Consider the following 18,051-nt stretch of genomic DNA (forward strand, 5'->3'; position numbering starts at 1 on the left):
GCCTCAAAGCAAAAAATAACACACATTTATAACTACTTGGATTGAATACCTGGAAAAACTTCAGGAAAAGTACCAAAAATAATTTTATTCCAGGCAGTTCTAACAGAAGTTTCTTCATGAGAATCTTGTGTTGCTCAATCACAACAGCTATGCTATCAGGAATGGAAAATCACAGCTGTACAGCATCCTGATGAAGTTTTAGGGACAGTATGCATAGGAGAAATTTAAATGGAAGCAGCAAAGAGGATATTCAGGTACAACACACACAGCAAATTAAATGCATTTACCATAAACTTTTGGATTAAGTCTCCATTCATAATTTCTGTCCAATTCCTGCACTGTTTCTTATGCTCTGTATCCTCACCACCCAGCCAACCCTCCCCAAGGCCTCAGTGTACACCTTCAGCTCTCAGAGCAATCACACTGGGATCACTCCTGGGTACCCCTTCTGAGAGACCCAGGCTCTCACATCTCACACTTCACCTCCAGAGACCAAAGCTTTACCTGCTAATGATAATTTTACCCAGGCATCCTGCTAGGCCTGCTATGGATGAATGTAAGCAGTAAGAGAAGCTAAGGAGGAACACAGGCAGTAAAATGACTCCATCGGGATTTCCTCACAAGTACAGTGATTATCAACTTACAAACACCCTTCTCATTTACTCATCTCCCACAGCCTGGCTTGTAGATCCAGTCCTCAGTCCTTAACTCAGCTTCCTTATTAGAATTACAGTAATGTGCTAACAAATTTATTCTACTTAATAAAGTAAATTCTGAGAATCAGGGCTGTTTTCACACCTTCCCTCGTTCTTCTCTATGACTAGCCTACATAAATAAATATATAAAATATCATTATAAAATCCAACCAGAAGTTGACTTCCCAATGGCATTTATTATTAAAAATTGTTCTAAGAACTCTGGAGTGGAAAAAAACAAACAAACTTCAAAGTACACCTCTAGTTTACACTTTCCAAGAAGGGCTTTTTTCTTACAATAGTGGTATATTTTGCGATGCAGTCACTTTCCCTCCTTCCTAGCACAAGGAATTTCCCTTACAGAGATGACAACAAAATGGAGAAAAAAAAAAAAACAAAAAAGAGAGCAACACCTTTTGAACATTAACAGTGTAACCCTGTTGACTACAGAAGGGGATAAACAAAATTATTCTAGTCAAAGATAGTTTTATATATGCTAGATACAATAATTCTGTAAGAAACTACTTATGAAAGAAAACATCCCAGCTTGAGTTTGTGAGAACACAGAGCCACCTGAAGAACACAGTCTATACAAAAGGTTGATTTTGTTCCAATTCCCCCCCCCAACCCAAATACATCCTAAAAGGCATCAGGGAAATGAAAATGACTGTACAAGCAGCAAAAAATTTTTTTTCTACAAGACATAGGTGCCGACATATCAGAAAGCACTACTCAGCCACCACTATCTTGTTAGATCTTCTGTAATGAAATAAAGGAAGAAAACACAAGAAGCAGAGAGGAAGTTTCATTGTTCTTGTGGCTTCGACATTTGGTGCCGTGAACGTGACAGGCTCTCAAGCCTCTACTCAACAGCACTGCCTGCCCCAGGCCTCTGGAGCAAAATGTTACTATGCTGCAATTAAAATAATCAAACGGAGACAAAAGAGAACAAGCAAATAAATAGCACAAACTTGTTTATGTTTCTGGCTCTGCCCTCACAGTATGAAATAAAGTCTCTTCAAACACAAACTACATTAATTTACAAAACAATAATATTTTCCTTTCTGCCTCCTATCTCAAAGTAGCATGAGTTTTTCAAAGTCCTAAATAAAATAAACTAAGGCATTTCCTGTATGTATTTAGTTAATTATTAAACCGATTTTATGCATGATAGTCACCACCACTGTTTCAATATGAATCCGGGAAAACACACTTTTAGCAAACTGCCAGTGCACTGCAGTAATGACTGATCATATGCATCCTCTCAACCTTGCCCTTAACTCTGGAGGCAAATTTCTAAAGAAATTACAACCGGCACTCCTTTGCAAATCCAAATACTTAATTTTAGCTTCTTTTTTTTTGTGGTCCAGGATTAGTATTACTGCTGTGATTTAAGGAGAAACCCTGGGCTTAATGCTGTGTATGAGAGGAAAATAAAGTCAACAAGCCTGCAATAACTTCCCAAGCAGGGGAGACAGCATATTGTCTTCACTTTACTACAAGTAACTACCAATAACCTTTTTGAGGAGGATATTATTAGTTAATTAATCTGTAATATTAAATGCTGTCCTCCCAAGGTTAAAGGAAAGGTAAATACTGCCAAGATATTTAATGACATCATCATGCATAACCATGAGATAAATACGAGGTCTGAAGATTAACTGAATGTCATTCTGTTTACATGATCATGTACATGTAAAGAAAACTATTAAGATTAGAGAATAGAGAAAGTTATGTAACAACTACCTATATTTCAATGTGTTTTATCTACTCAAGCTCTTGGTCAGAAAGAGAAAGCTTATAATACAAAAATGTCTCACTCTGACATACTTTATACTTTTTCATGTGCATATAAATTATTGAATACTGAATATTAATTACAGCAATGAAAAAGACACTCTCAGGCTCCACCTCCTCTTGACAGTCGGAAAATATAGATGGGTTTGTGTATTATTCTGGACGCCAGAAAACTTGCTTACAAAAATATTTCCTGTGCACTAAGATATATTTAGCCTCATAAACCCATAAAACTGTCACAGGCAACCACAAGTACACCTGTAGCCACTAAAATGGGGGGGGGGGGAGGGGGAAACAACAGAAACTGCAGACTTGAATTTACATTATTTCTTTGCAATTGTTATTTAGAAACATTATCTTTAAACTCTCTCACTCAAACAGAAATTAGCTGTTCCTCCCCCTCCCCCAAAGCAACACCCCCCCTGCACCCCCAACATCCAGACACTACGATGCACACAGAGCACACATACGTGCAAAGAGAAAGCACTAACAATGAAGTCACAGCACTTCAGAAACACACCTTGTCGTCTTCCAGCCTTTGCAGATGAAGGCAGATCTTATTAGTTTTTCTGCGTCTTCAGATCAAGATGTAGATAAATCCCCCACCCATCACACTGTTTTTTTATTAAAAACAGGATGGGGAAAAGAAAAAAAGGAAAAAAAAATTTAAAAAAAAAGTAAAAAAGAAAAAAGAAAAGGAACAATTACCAGTAAATTTACAGCCTTAAAAATATCAGCTCTCCATTATCCCAAGCCAGTGTTATGTCTTGATGTAAACCAAAGCACATGCTGAGTGAGGACGTGCGCACACAGCAGCTTATCATCTCTGTCATCTGCTTCTAATGACAGCTGACAAACTGGCCACGCTAATCCTTCCCTAACTGCTGATCAGAGAGATCCCCCTTTGACAATCCAGCATGGTGGAGTACTCGAAAATTCCTCCTGCTTCTGTTCTGTTGCTGCTCTAAAAAGCAGTTTCCTTTTCATTGAGATAATAGCCTTTTCTGCAGTCACGTGGCACCCGGGCTACATTAGCAGAGCTTGATGATAACAGAGTAACTCCCCTCCCTCCCTTCTGCTGATTTTAAGTGTACGACTCCTGGAGAAACCCAAACCTGGCACACTTGAAATCATTTTGCATCTTCCTCTACCGAAAAGCAAATTGTGCTGTCGATGTGGAAGAGGAATATAAGGGCTCTCTCTACTTCTTGCACCAAAACTAATTAGCAAATACATTTTTAAGCAGTGCCTTTGTTGGGGCACACACATTGGTCTTAAATATGTCATATGAGACTAAACTGAATATTAAGCATGCTTAATACTGAGTATCTGGCATGCTAGAATTATTCTTTTCCCCCTAGAGTACTTTAATTTTTTGCCTGTAATTTTAGTTCTACTGCAATAAATTCTCTTCTCTCAGCAACAACCTATGGTTCAACTCCCCCCACCACCTAACTCTCCTGGCAAATGCAAAAAAAGCACAAATAACAAATGATCCACACTACAAACTCCAGTGTCAGTGCTTCTATATATTAAGTAACGTCATTTGTCTTGCTTTAACTCACTACCACAACAAATTTCTTAAGTATTTTTAAAACACACTGTCAAGTGGGAAACCTACCTAAGCTTTAGCTTCCGAGTTCCCTCCCGAATGCCAAACCCCAGGCGGGTTTGCACGTCACTGTTCAGAAGTTTTCCTGCTTGTAAAAGGCAAATGCTCTGTCCTGCCTTCACTGAAGTAGTTCAAAGACTACAGAACAAGCCTTTCCTCTTCTGCATTAGCACCATTTCCCTATTACTCTGGCACAAGGTATAAACACACCCAATTTATTCTCCCCAGCTCTGTCCCCCTCTGACAGCACTGGGCAGTGCAGCTGGGCACAGACCAGCGTAGCCTTACCGAGACATTTCATTGTTGGGATTTGCAAACTGTTTAAGAAAGCTGTGGATGAAGCACTGTAAAATAATTGTCAAGCCCCCAGAACAACTTTTGCAGCTTTGTACCTGCTCCTTTCCTATATGATCAAGAAACAGAATTTTCTCCTTTTGCTTTAGGGTAGATATTGGAAGAAAAGATTCTTCCCCCCAAGGGTGGTTGGGCACAGGCTCCTCAAGGAAGTGGTCACAGCACGAAGCCTGACAGAGTTCAAGGAGTGTTTGGACAATGCTCTTGGGCACATGGTGTGACTTAGGGATGGTGCTGTGCAGAGCCCCAAGTTGGACTTAATGATCCTCTGGGTCCTTCCATGTAATTCCTTCTATTTTCATCTTATCCCTTTACACCACTTCATTCTCCTTAAAGACAACATCGATCATTACCTGATGGTTTCTCCAGGAAACAGGAAAATAGAGTCAAGAGACTGTGGCTGTACTCACAGGAAAATAAAATGGAAATTGTGAAGAAATAGTGGCTGTCCTGTACATACAATTTTTGCCAACGCTGCCCCATCACTCTTTCTGTTCACCCCTCTCCCTAAGGACAGCTCTACTCAGGAAAGCAGCCCTGCCCAAGGCTCTGGGGAAACCTGCTCCAGTGCTAAGATCAACATTATGAGCTGAGGTCGAACCTTCCTGCAGCAGAGCAGCTGAAAATGAAATGGGAACAAGGCCCCTTCTGGAGCAGCGTGAATCTTATTTTCTACTCTTCTCTTTTCCATGCTATAGAGAGAATCTGTGAGAAAGATCCTCAGTCCAGGAAGAAATAATCTGGTTCCATGAGGAGAATATATTCACAGCAGAAAAACATATTCACAGTAAATTGAGGGGGTTTATTTTTCCCAGGCCTTTTTCAGTATGTCCCTCCTTCTCAAAGCACTACAGTGCATAGGGTAAGCAAAATGAATATTATTTGGAGTTACATACAACTTTTACCCCAATAGAACAGGAACTGCTTTGTAATCTTAACTTTAACTCATTTGCATTTTCCGTAAGAATTCCTTATCTAAAGAAGATGCATCAAGCACACTAGTTAAATTGGAAAATTATACTAATGGGACAAAACCTGAAGGAAAGCATCTCTGATAGTCAAGAAAATATATTAACACACAATCACCAGAAGGAAAATGAGCTTTCAGAGGAATGCACACACACAAAGCACTTCACTTGTGAAGTACAAATCTAAGGAAAACATAAAAAGTGGGAGCATCCCAGTCGGATACCATAGCTAGAACTATCTCGCTAATATTTACTGGAATCAAAAAATGAGAAATTTAAAGTCAAAACAATATGGTGAGCACAAACACAAAAATCACAGTGTTAAAGAAAGAGTTATGTGTAAATAAAAAGGATGTAACAAAAAAGAGTCATTGTAGCAATAAACTAGGAGTTGAAGGCTGAAAAAGCAGTGAAAATACACAGATGTTGTTAAAAAGATTGCTTAGTGAAGAACAGTATACAGATAAAGCTAATGGAGAAGTGGGAACACTCTACAGTGTACAGACTAATTCTAGACAATAAAGGAAAGGAGAAATGAGTGAAAAAATACTCCTGACAGAAAACACTGCTCTGAATGGGAATAAGGGAACACCCAACAGCAAAGAAGGAAAGGCTCTTTGGCTTCATCAGACAGTGAATACATGCTTCCAATGGAATGACAGTAGCTGCTACCTTTTAAATCGTTTTACAGGAATCATACACTTAATTTGGGGATGAGCAGGTGACATTCAGAACCAGTTCTAGCATTAGAGACTTTTTAGTGTTAGGATAAGACACAGACCTTAGACAGCAAAAGACATTCACCTAAGTTTTCTCTAAGAAATATATTTCATTAATAGTTCATTTTCTTTGCCCAGCTGCAGGTGACTTTGCAGTAGACATGGGGAAGATGCAGCTTCACTAAAACATTTACAATTTATGTTCAAATAATTGAAACTGATAAACAGAACACTGTTTTCACTGCATGCATTTCAAAGTTTTTAAAAGTTTGTTTTCTTTTTCTTCCTTTATTTTTTCTTAAGAAAGAGTGACTCGGGCAGACAGGACATACTACAACAATCTGGTGTTCTTTGCCCTTCTAACATACCCACACCGGAGACAAGGACTGGTAGAGCCAACACCTTTTCAGTCTTTTTAATTCCAAACCTTAACTTATTAGTCCTTTCTCTCACTCTCTATACCATACCCAGGAGGATCCAATTCCACCCTCACAATCCCTTCAATCCCATCAGTCTAGAGTAGCCAAGGGGGGGGTACTCAAATTGACAGCTACAGTAACAGCTCTGATTTGCAAAACAGTAAGGCATTTCAAACTGTAAGAGTTTGCAAAGCTGACTCACTGGGCTATATTCAAGGCACAAGGCCACTGACTTTTAGGAAAGCTGACTGGGCAGCATTAAGTGTCACTCCTTGTGAAAAAGACTGGAAGAGCACCGCACAATAAGGATATTACTGCTCAGATAAAGAACAAAGAACAGCCATTTACATGTGTTACATTTCAATAAATGTAGAGGCAAGCATCTATAAAATACAGTTTTCAAATATAAGGTATTTTTTTCAAACTCCTCTAACTGAACATTAACGAAAATATCAGTTTTTCAAGTCAAAACTGAAAACCTGTTGACTTAAATGTCAATGACATCAATATTTTCCCAGTTTAGAAACTCCTAACTGAAAATTCCTAATTGAAAACTAGGATTCTTCCTTTTACCAGCTGATGAAAAATACATAGAATACTGTAGATAAATCTAGTTTTTCTGACCTCCATCTCTCCTCTCAAAGGGCACAGAAATTGTATGACTGGAATTTGTAGCATCTGGCATTGCTCATAGTCAGTCTCTGTATTAGCAGAACATGCACCTACAGTGCTCAGAACCTTTTGAGTTCTGTCCATACGAGGGCAATGAAAAGACACTCCCTCCACTCTCAACCTCTTAGATATTACTGTTGACTTCTCCATGCTTCTTGAAGACAGTTCATCAAGGCTTTCATAATTTTCACAAACACGCAGCCAGCAGTCATTCAGCATTCCACGTGCAAGTACCTGCAACATCTAACTGGAGAATTCAATACTGAGATGTGTGCCATATATAGCAATTAAGTTCTGTAAGGGCATGCCCACTGACAATTGTGGTTATTTTTTAAGACAAGTTAGATGACTATGGTTAATTGAAATTTTTGAGTAATAGTTGATGCGGACTTTTTTTTTTTTGCTTTTCCATTTTAATCTCTACTGTTTCACTCCTTTGCCTTTAATTAAGAAGGGATACAAGAGAAGAAAAAGGGTTTCTTTCAGTGCAATCTGGAAATGGTCAGCTCCTGGCTCAGTTCTTTCTCCTCCTGCAGACTAAAAAAGATTATTCTCCCCTGCTCAGAGCCTCTGAAGCAGAGTGCTTGCCAGCGCTCTATGGGTTATTGACAGAGAGGTGCTCTCTGGTGGAAATGTGCCTCATCCCACAGAGTTCGAGACCATGAGTTGCTTCCATCCGTGCTGAGGATACACGAGAGGAACTCAGCAAAAGAAGTTTAGCAAGCAGAGAAAAGCAGAACCAGAATGGAAATATTAGAGCATAGAAAAAAATGTTATATTAACACAATATGTTACATAAATGTATTAACATCTAGTGCTACCATACGTTTTTAACAGAATGTAGCCAAGTCATGAAGAGTCTGGGATTTTTTAAAAAGAAATTACTTTACGCTCTACAGAATGTGCATTTCAGTGAATATGTATTTTTTAAATCAGCTCAAACTCTTTATTTCACCTCATCTCAAAACAGAAGTACTTTTAAGGACTTGTAATAGTAAAAGGTTCCCAAAATCTGCACTGACTGTTGGCAAGATTCAATGGCTGAGATTTGAATTAGACAAAAGTTTAAACTAGATAAAAGTCAAACAAGAAAATGTTTATTATTAATAGCAAAATAAAACCATACGAATTAATCCAAGGAAAAGGTAGGTTTTCTTCCATGTAGTCTTATCTATAAATAAAATATTTCTAAATGACATCATATGACTCAATCAAGGTAGAGGATTAAAGATGAAGTAATTTGGTGAAATTTCAAGGTTTCTGATAACCAGGCAAGGCAGAACATTCCAGCTGGCCATAACAGCAACAGTGTGTGAACTCAGCGGGATTTGATACATTGCCTGTGTTTCCCTTGAAACAGAAACTTGCTGTTGTGTTCACTGCAAGTGGGACCTCTATCTTTTACTTCAGGATACAGCAAATTATTCTGCCATGCCTGGTGATGAATACTCAGGTCTCTCTGCGCTTAGATCTCTTTTTTTAAGAGAAGACTAACATTTCCCAGGAAGTCACAAAAATCTCAGTATCATCGACATTCAGCAGTCTTCTAACTGCTAGTGGCTTGCAAACATTGTCTTGCATTTGAAAAGCCAGTTCCCATAAGAAGCAAGCAGGAAAGGCTGTATCTTGCAGATCCTGAAATTCTGGGCTTTCACATCCTTCCAAGAGACCACAATGAAGGAAGGAGATGCTACTGATTACAACTAGTGTCACTTGGGAGAAACCGGAACACAGAGACAGCTGCTTCTTACAACTCTGAGAATAAATAACAAGCTAATTTAACGTTGCATCATCCGCTCCCGTCAATTCTAACAAGCACCTGAAGCAGCACTTAGTGATGCTGAGCGGTGAACAGTGACAATGAACAGCAAACATCGATGACTGACCCCTTGCCTTAACCACTCAGGATGTGGTACACAGTAAAGCGGGGTCGTGCTCCATATTTTGGTGTTATTAAACACCCAAAATATCAGTGGATGAGATGAGGTACAGAAGAGAAACTGAAGAAAGTTAGGTTTTCTATCAATAGACTTCAAGCAGTAATTTCCATCAGTAACAGACAGAATCATGAAACTTAACTGAGCCCAAGCACAAATACTCCTGAGAACTACAAGAATTGGCACTATTTGGTGAGAAAACCAAAAGCCACAGACTGCAGCCTATCAAATATAACAAAAAGTGAAAGGAAAAGTAGGAGCAATTGAAAGTAATGACTTACAATAAAAAAAAATTATATACTCTGCTATGAAATAAATACCAACTTCAGGACAATTGGTCTATGCTCATTTTTATAATAAGGTAGATGTGACAAAACTGGCATTTAACTTTAGTATTGTGTGAGTTCAGAAACTACAAATCCCACTTGTGACAATAAAAGAGGAGAAAACCCACAACCTTGTGACAATTAAACAGCAATTATTGAATGTAGGGTATTAAGGAATATTTAACATAATGACAGTTATGTGTTCAACAGAAACCAGACTTGCTCACTTATCACACAAAAGTGCAGGTTTGCCATAAGCAGCAGTAATAACAAATGACACTTTTAAAGCATGTAAGACAATAGTCATTTCATTTAAGCAAAGAAGCAATAAAATTTAGGTATGCAGGTAAATATTTACACTAGAAACAAGACAATTCTTACAGAGACTTAATTCTGAGCAGAAATGCTACACAATCCTAACTAACCCCCAGTGTGGTTAGCACTGAATATTTAAGTCAATGATAAGAGGAAACATGTCAGAACTTGGGTCTGCTGCTAACTCTTAAAAAGTTCACCACACTGAATTCCAAAACAGGAATCTGTTTACAACTTTACTTTGTACTACATTTTCCCTAAAATCAACTGCAAAGTCGGTTCATATGTAAGATTGAAGGGAAAAGATCAGAAGCAGGATACCACTTGATCATTTTAATATGAAATATTTAGAACACATAGCAAATCCTGTCCCATCCTACACACACTTATGTCATATTGTACGTCAGTATGAAAAAGTCAAATACAGTCTTTGAAAATAGATGGCAGACACATTACAACTGCTATCAACTGCAAATAGCAGGCCTGACAGATCTTCCCTCAGTGTAAAATTAGTGACCCATACCATGTTTATACACAGTAAATTTTCCACAAAAGCAATCTCAAAAGTGTTACTTTAATAAAAATATCAAGAGCATGGGCAGTGCATCTCATTTTCTGAAAGACTGAATTTGAGCATGTTGTACTGAAGCACAAGAAGATAAAGAGGTCAGTTAAATGAGGAAAAAAGTCAAGTTTGGAATGGCTATTTCATTGCTTTCCTTTTGGCAAACAGATTTCCCATCTTTATCTTTCAAACACATGGCTGTCATGACTCATCTTGTAAAAGCAGTACTTGACAGTTCACAGGACTATTTCTTAAAGTCATTAGCAAATAACCTTTAATATGAGACTTATGAGTAATTTAGATTTTTACGAATTGACAGGTTCTTAAGAACCTATATTTTCTAAGCTCCAAGTTAATAATGTAATAATATATAATATTGTTTAAGTCATTTGTCTTGAGTGAAGCAAATATCCTTTTGAGAAGAAATCAGCCAAGCTTAAATTAACTATTCTTTCTGCTGTGCAATTTCTTCCCCAAAACTAAAGAGAAAATAGGCAGGGCATGTAACATATCAAGACAAAAAGAGCTCAAAGAAAACATTTTGCTGGCATTTTTAACAGCAGTATGGCAAAGACAGAACGATTTGAAATAATCTGGACATAAAGTCATATTTTACCTTCAAAAGTCAGAAATGCAACCACAATCCAACAGATAGCCAAAGCAACTGTGAGAGAACTGGAGTGCTCCATTTCCAAACTACAGCTCCACTTGAGAAGAGGATGCCCCAACAGGGCTGCCTTAAAATCAAAGTACATGGCCACTACCATAGTCCAAAGGCAATCCAGCCTTACTTGCTAAGCAATATTTTAAGACTGTTTTGTGACTTTGTTTTGTGATGGGCATGTGTATCTGATTTGCAGATGACACTGCAGTGCTAATTCTGAATGATAAAGTCATGCAGGGTCCTGGACATGGGAAGGCTGATTTTCCCTTTATTGCATATGTGACCAGCAGGTCAAGGGAGGTGACTCTCCCCTTCTACTCTGCTCTTGTAACACCCCACCTGGAATCCAGCCAGCTCTGTGGCCTCCAGCATAGGAAGGACATGGATCTGATGGAATGAGTCCAGAGGAGGGCCACGAAGTTGATTAGAGAGCTGGAGCATCCCTCCTATGAAGACAGACTAAGAGAGTTGGGGTTGTTCAGCCTAGAGAAGTCTCCAAGAGGCCTTACAGAACCTTCCAGTACCTAAAAGGGACTTACTGGAAACCTGAGGAGGGACTCTTTACAAGGGCATGTAGTGACTGGACAAGAGTTAGATATTATTAACCCGATATAAATCGGATTAGATATTGGGAAGAAATCCTTTACTATGAGAGTGGCAAGATGCTGGAACAGACTGCTTAGAAAGGCTGTGAATGCCCCATCCCTGGAAGTGTCCAAAGACAGGTTGGATGGGGCTTTGAGCAACCTAGTCTAGTGGAAGGCATCCCTGTCCACGCAGGGGAATTGGAACATGATGATGATCTGTAAAGTCACTTTCAACAAAAACTATTCCGTGATTCCATGATGCTATGGGAGTTGTGGAGTTTGGATACTATTGTTTTGGAATAGCTACACAGACACTCTGATAACCACTCACATTTTTGAAATGCTTCTAACTTAACTCAGCAGAGCCATGGTTCAGGGACAATCACTTCACTCCCAGAAGAGAGCCTGACAGGAATGGATACAATTAAATTTGAGTGAACTGAGGCCATGAATTAACACTAAAGGGAGCTTTGTTCTCAAACTGGTGTGAGTCTCTTGATAAGCTTGTTTGACGCTGTATTTGCTTGCTGACGCTACTGTTCAAAAAAAATTAAGGTATTAGGGGGTTGCTGAAGTATTTTTTTTTCTCTTCGAAAGGCTTTTGGAGAAAAAAATTCCCCTTTTAAAGTTTTACATGGGAGGGGCTACAACATACAATGATGACCCTCCAGAAACGTAAGCCCTTCCAGATCAAGAAGATACCTACAGTAACATAAATTTTACAAACAGTGTCAAGAAACCAATAAAGAAAGGCAAATCCATGTCCCTATCAACCAAGAGAGATGCAATTTCTTAAATTACCTGCTGCCTGGAGACTTCGGATTTAATGCAATTCTGAATATACTGTCTGTCAATACTTCATAAATGCATATACAGTGGGCACTGAGGGACACATGTGAGAACACTTTTTAAGATGAGCAACAGTGGAAAGCCTCCAGTGGAAGCAATGAATGATGTGTTGGAAATTAAGTAAGAGGGCCGAATAAAACAGCTCAACTTTAGAAAACCAGGTAACATAAGACTACAGCTCCTGTCTGCAGTGCTGTTCTTCTCTACAAGAGTGTGAGTTTAAAAAAAAATCCTATTGTCTCAATATTATTTTTTTTACTTTAAATATTTCATAATACAAGGGGAAAAAACAGCAAGGGAAATATTGAGCTGAGTATCCCCTACATAACATTGACACTAACATTTGTATTTGCAATGGAGATTACTGAGGCAGATAAGGAGAAAGAAGTGACCAAGTACCCAGTTAGGGTTCAGGTTCTTAGGAAGCTTCCATGATACAGAATCCCTGCAACTTCTAATACATCACACTCACTTAATATCCGTGCTACATGTAAATTAGATTAATTACATTTATAAATATATAGCCTGCAGTACCTCAGCATTCTTAAGAGTCAGAGTGGTGGGTAGATTAGAAAAATCAGACTAGTGAAAACATCAGATTCTACACCTGTGAGGAGGGTTAGATGAAAGTATCCAATAAATACAAAGACCATGCAAAACAATGCCTAAAGTGTAATGGAAGTGAACCAATATGGAAGGCAAAATAAAGGGAAATATTTCCAAGCAGATGGCTCCTTTTAGCCAGACGTGTTACTATGGTCTAAAAGTACAGACTTCTAAACTAAATGTAGAAGCAATTTTTAAAAATTATTTTCTGAAAAAGCTTCTACTTGAGAATATCACTACTTCCCTTCACCATCACAATCTGATCTTTAGTAAAATTTTTCCATTCTTTCCAACTGGACATGATTTCAGCTGTAAAACTGCCCTTCATCCAAAAGTGCATTTGAGAACCAAATGTATCCACGAGTCTGTTATCTCCAAGAGGAGTTTTAGAACCTGTGCAAGAACCCTCTTGCCTCTATTGTCAGCATTAGGAAGTCTGTACCTATCCTAAAGAGTTAAAAAGTCTTTTGTATTTAGCTGGATTCAAATTGGACCTAATATTTGGACTTCAATTAAAGGCCAAGCACTTGAGATTTATGCTAATGTCACAGATCTCATTTCTAGGTAATTTAAGTGTGCTCCACTGAAGACCATTCTTTACACTCTTTCAGAGGCCACAACTGTTAGAGAAACCAAATTATTAAAGTACCATATGTCAGAAGGAACATGCACAGCAGTTCTACAAAACCTGTGCTAGCTGCCTACTGATTTCCAAGTACAGTTGAGAATGTTCACATTGAAGTCTAAAAGCCTGTCCTTGCAACAAGCCTATTCTTGCTTTCTGCATGCTTTATATGTCTACCTATATATATATTCAAGAAAAGCAATGCACACACGTATAACATATGCCTAAATTAATAAAATAAACAATGTAAACAGTAAGCAGAGAACACAACTCTTGATGACAAGTAGGACCTACAACAAGCCCTAGGAAACATACTAAAAGAAAAATCAGTTTCTTTTAAAGCACACTGCTGGCATGTCAATTAGGAAACAAATGGCTACAAGCACTAGCAGTAATCTCTTACCCTGTAGTAACTTTACCACGATTTTAATGCCATGAAACTCTAATTTGGTTACACCAGAACCCAGTATTAGCCTCACGACTATTCTTTTTGGTCTTCTCATATTTATTCTTTATTTTAAAATAAATATTTTTAAAATATTTATTATTTTGAAAACTACATTTGCACCTCACAGACAAAGCCGGGTATTAGCAGTTGAAACCAATTCCTTGGAGAAACCAAAGTTTCAATATTATCACACACGCATACACATAAAATTATAATAGATTTCATACAATGAACACTTTTCTAGGTAGAGCTGTGAAGGTATGACTTTTATTCTCAGGAGAAAAAGGAACAGACAAGATATCTATAACCTTACAGTCTGCATGCTGTGCATGTCATGTAGCAATAAATAATTCATATTTTGACCTTATGGGATACCTTTTACTCACGGATTTCAAAGAGCTTTTGCAAAGGTAGATATATGTTTTATTATTGGAAGTTTATAGATCTCAGGATGAAGAGAGACATAAAATTATCTATTCAAGGTCATTTAGTAAGCCAGGTGTATTTAAGTGGGTACTATCAGGAATTCTGCTTTTTCGGTTCAAGTTACAACTTACAGGGACACTACAAGAACAGCCAGATACTGCCTTAAACTTCAATTAAACCCATGAGAAAGCATGATGGATGTTACCTCTGTAAAAATACTGAAAATCTAAACATATTCCTGGGTGAGAAAGGAGAAAAAATTATTAAGTCTAGGTATGTGGTAGCAGGATAGCACAGGAATTCTCCAGAATAATCTTATGCAAGCATTCTTGAAAGGACGCTGGATTCACAGGCAGAGCTGTCAGGATCTGCTAAAGAGGAATGAAAACACAGCTGTCTTCCTCCACAATGAGATTTTCTTGGAGACCATATCAGTTATCAGAATGAACCTGAAGAAAGTGGTAGCAGTTCTAATATACTACAATAAAAATTGTATAGAGTGGTGAACAGTAGAAAATTATGTATTTTAGAAAGACTGATTCTATTTCGAGCAACATTCCCAGAAGATACAGTACCAGGAGTTAAGGTATGTAAACCAGAACTAACCACATTAACTATTCTAGCAAATACTCTTTATTTTCATTTGCTAAAAGGAAAAAAAAAAGGGCATTTCCCTGATGTTAATAATTAACTCCTGAAAAGTATTTTAAATAAAAAATAAATATGCAAAAAGCTTTGCATAGAAAACAACTCCAAACTGATATATAAATACAAGAACATTTGTGAGAATGTAGCACTGGGAAGACAGTTTGTTAGTTAACACTACAGCAATAATGCTTTGGATTAAATACTTAAGTCTTTCAATTCTCTGAACTGCCTTACCTAACATTAAGTGTAAGGCTCCGTTCATGGCCTTAACTGCAAAGGTTATGTGCAAGTTCTTTCTTGAAGTAACCTCAAATTGTTTTTTTATTTTTCAGGATGGAGTCCTTATGTTGTCTCAGACTGCTGAGAACTTAGAAGCATATAACATGCATAAATTATCTGTTCAGCTGCCCTCTGAAGTGCAGCAGTAGTAGCACCCAAGGTCCTTATGTGTTGGCCAAGAAAGATAAGAAAGAAATAAACCTTGGGCTGCTTCTTTGTATTGCTTGTGTTTGTTTCTTTTTCCCCAAAGAAAGAAGGTACTATAACACACCAGAGAGCTTACTCTGTTCTAACAAACCAAAGCTTTATATTTTACAGGGGGGGGGAAATTATCACCATTGTTATCACTATTGGTTTATAACAATTGGTAGCAAAACACTGTTTCATAAAAGGTCAGCATTTCAAAGCTAGACTTAACACCACAATTGAAATGGTTCCTTTATATAAAATTAGGTTTTAGAAAGAAATTACAAAAACCAGACACTCCTTATTCTGTATGTAACAAAATGAGGTAAACCCAAAACCTAGTTACTGGCAAATCAAACTACCATCATGGGGAGAAAAGAAACTTATGGTGACTTGTCAATGCGATCAGAATGAAATGGAGTTTAAAGACATACAGCATGCACTAATAAGAAAAGACAGATTTGCCAGAATTTTCCTGGGATTAATTAAAGGGGAATCATTTTAAATCCTTCTCTTCTTTCCAAGCCTCTCCAAGCTGAATTTACTCCATTTAGGTAACAAATGCAAAGTAGGCATGTGCTATTTTCAAATCAGAAAGGCAATCTGGTTTAGAGAAGATGATTTTTTAAGCTTTCAAAATGCAAAACCAGAAGACCAAACAAAATACATTCCTCAATTCCTTTGTGCAAGTGGAGTCCTTCAGAAAGACAACAAAATGTGCCCCTCATGAATAATTTCCTGCACAAGATTTACAAGAAACCCTCAAAAGTCTTGATGTTCAAGCCCAACTGCAAAAATATTTGATGTAATGGAGAGATAAGCTTCTTGTTGGAGCTGAGTCTCTGATTCCCCTACCCTATTGCTGGTGTGTAAAAAGGAGTATCAGCATTGGGGACTGGGATCAAGACAAGCCTCCATGCAAAAGGTGAGGGACAATTACCACACACTGCACGTGTTTCATCACAATTTGCCCCATACCTTCTCTGTATTTAAGCTCCTTACCTTTTTTTCACCGCTACTTTCACCACCTGTGCTTAAGCAGAAATTATTATAAGCTTATTAGCTCTAAGTGGTCACGTCTACAAACATGGGGAAGGGTTGGTGCTTGGTGCCAATCAGCTTTCACTAATCTGTACCCTACCAGTGATCCCACTGCTCCTCAGGATTGACTGTCAGGAGGTCAAAACCGTTCCCTGAGCCAACAGGGGCGCAAATGTCATGTTCCTGTCTCCCTCTCTTCTCCTGAAGGCATGTATCAACCTAACTCCCACGTCTTATGGAAAATGAATGTGTCCAGTAACTTCTTTGATTTTGAAGGTATTTGTCATGCCACAGACATTGTTCAAAGCCAGAGATCTTCACAGCTTAGGTGAGAAGAGAAAAATCTCAGAACATCTGCAGAGTTCCTCATGCATTTACAAAGGAAGAGTATCAAATTCAACTGTTTCTTGTAACAAGTATTTCACCTTGATTTTAATACTTTTTGTGGGGGGGAAAAAATAGATCTAAATCTGAACCTTGCCTACGTTTCCACTAGCAACTTAAATGTATCAAGAAAAAACATTCTTTTAGCTAGGTCTGTACAGGCAAATTACTGCTTTTATCCTCCAATTACACAGCTAGCACTTAGCTTGGTAAGCAGCACGAAAATAGCTGTGTTATACTACATACTGTAACTATATTCTATGTATTACTTTATTTGTAATGATTATACAATGGTTTATTGACAACTTAAAAACTTCTCAATATCCAAAATACTCTTGTGATCATAGTTCACTTGCAGAAACCTAAATATTAGTGGTACGGCAGTGATGATGCCACAGTGATCCTGCCACAGTAATTTCAAGCCCAAGTTAAGCCAGGTAAGTACAGACACAGGTGAGCAATACCTCGATACAGGACAACAAGGAAAGCTTCCACCAGGTTTGGAAAGTTGTCTTCTGGAGGCAGTAAAAGCCCAGCTTTTACATGAATCTGTATGCAAGGTGCAGTCTAAGAAACACAGCTTTTGTCACTTACTCTTTCAGAGCACATACAAAGGAAAACTAAATTAGGTATTTAGATAACACTAAAAGGAAACTGAGCTTACCCTTATTGCACACAGGTGTTTCACCTACTTACCAAAGGTAGATAAGAACTTTTTGTGCCACTCATAATGGAAACCTTCGTACTCAGCTTTGAGCAACACTAGAAGAGTCATTTTAACTACTTAATTTCCAGCAATGATTAGGAAATGTAAGCATCTCTCTTATACTGCAGCAAGAAATAATGATCAGAAGTAAAAGAAGAATATGCAGGCATTATAAAGCACAGGTCACAGTTACAGGTTTAATATACCCCCCAGTTTGGTTAAT

The 18,051-nt window shown here is 38.0% G+C and overlaps 1 protein-coding gene across 4 annotated transcripts in view; it reads right to left on the minus strand.

The window, feature by feature from the left end:
• Positions 1 to 18,051, minus strand: part of NCOA2 (nuclear receptor coactivator 2) — a 187,320-nt gene that overhangs the window by 87,084 nt on the left and 82,185 nt on the right. The window contains exon 1 of one of the 4 annotated variants that reach the window (XM_088176113.1): positions 3,013 to 3,168. The exons of the other annotated variants lie outside the window; for them this stretch is intronic. The gene's annotated coding sequence lies outside the window, so the exon portion shown is untranslated. Of the gene's footprint in view, positions 1 to 3,012; positions 3,169 to 18,051 lie in introns of those variants that run through there. 4 annotated transcript variants of the gene reach the window in all.

This window comes from Sturnus vulgaris, chromosome 1 (genome assembly GCF_052056855.1).
Source record: "Sturnus vulgaris isolate bStuVul1 chromosome 1, bStuVul1.hap1, whole genome shotgun sequence".
Classification (NCBI taxonomy): Eukaryota; Metazoa; Chordata; class Aves; order Passeriformes; family Sturnidae; genus Sturnus; species Sturnus vulgaris.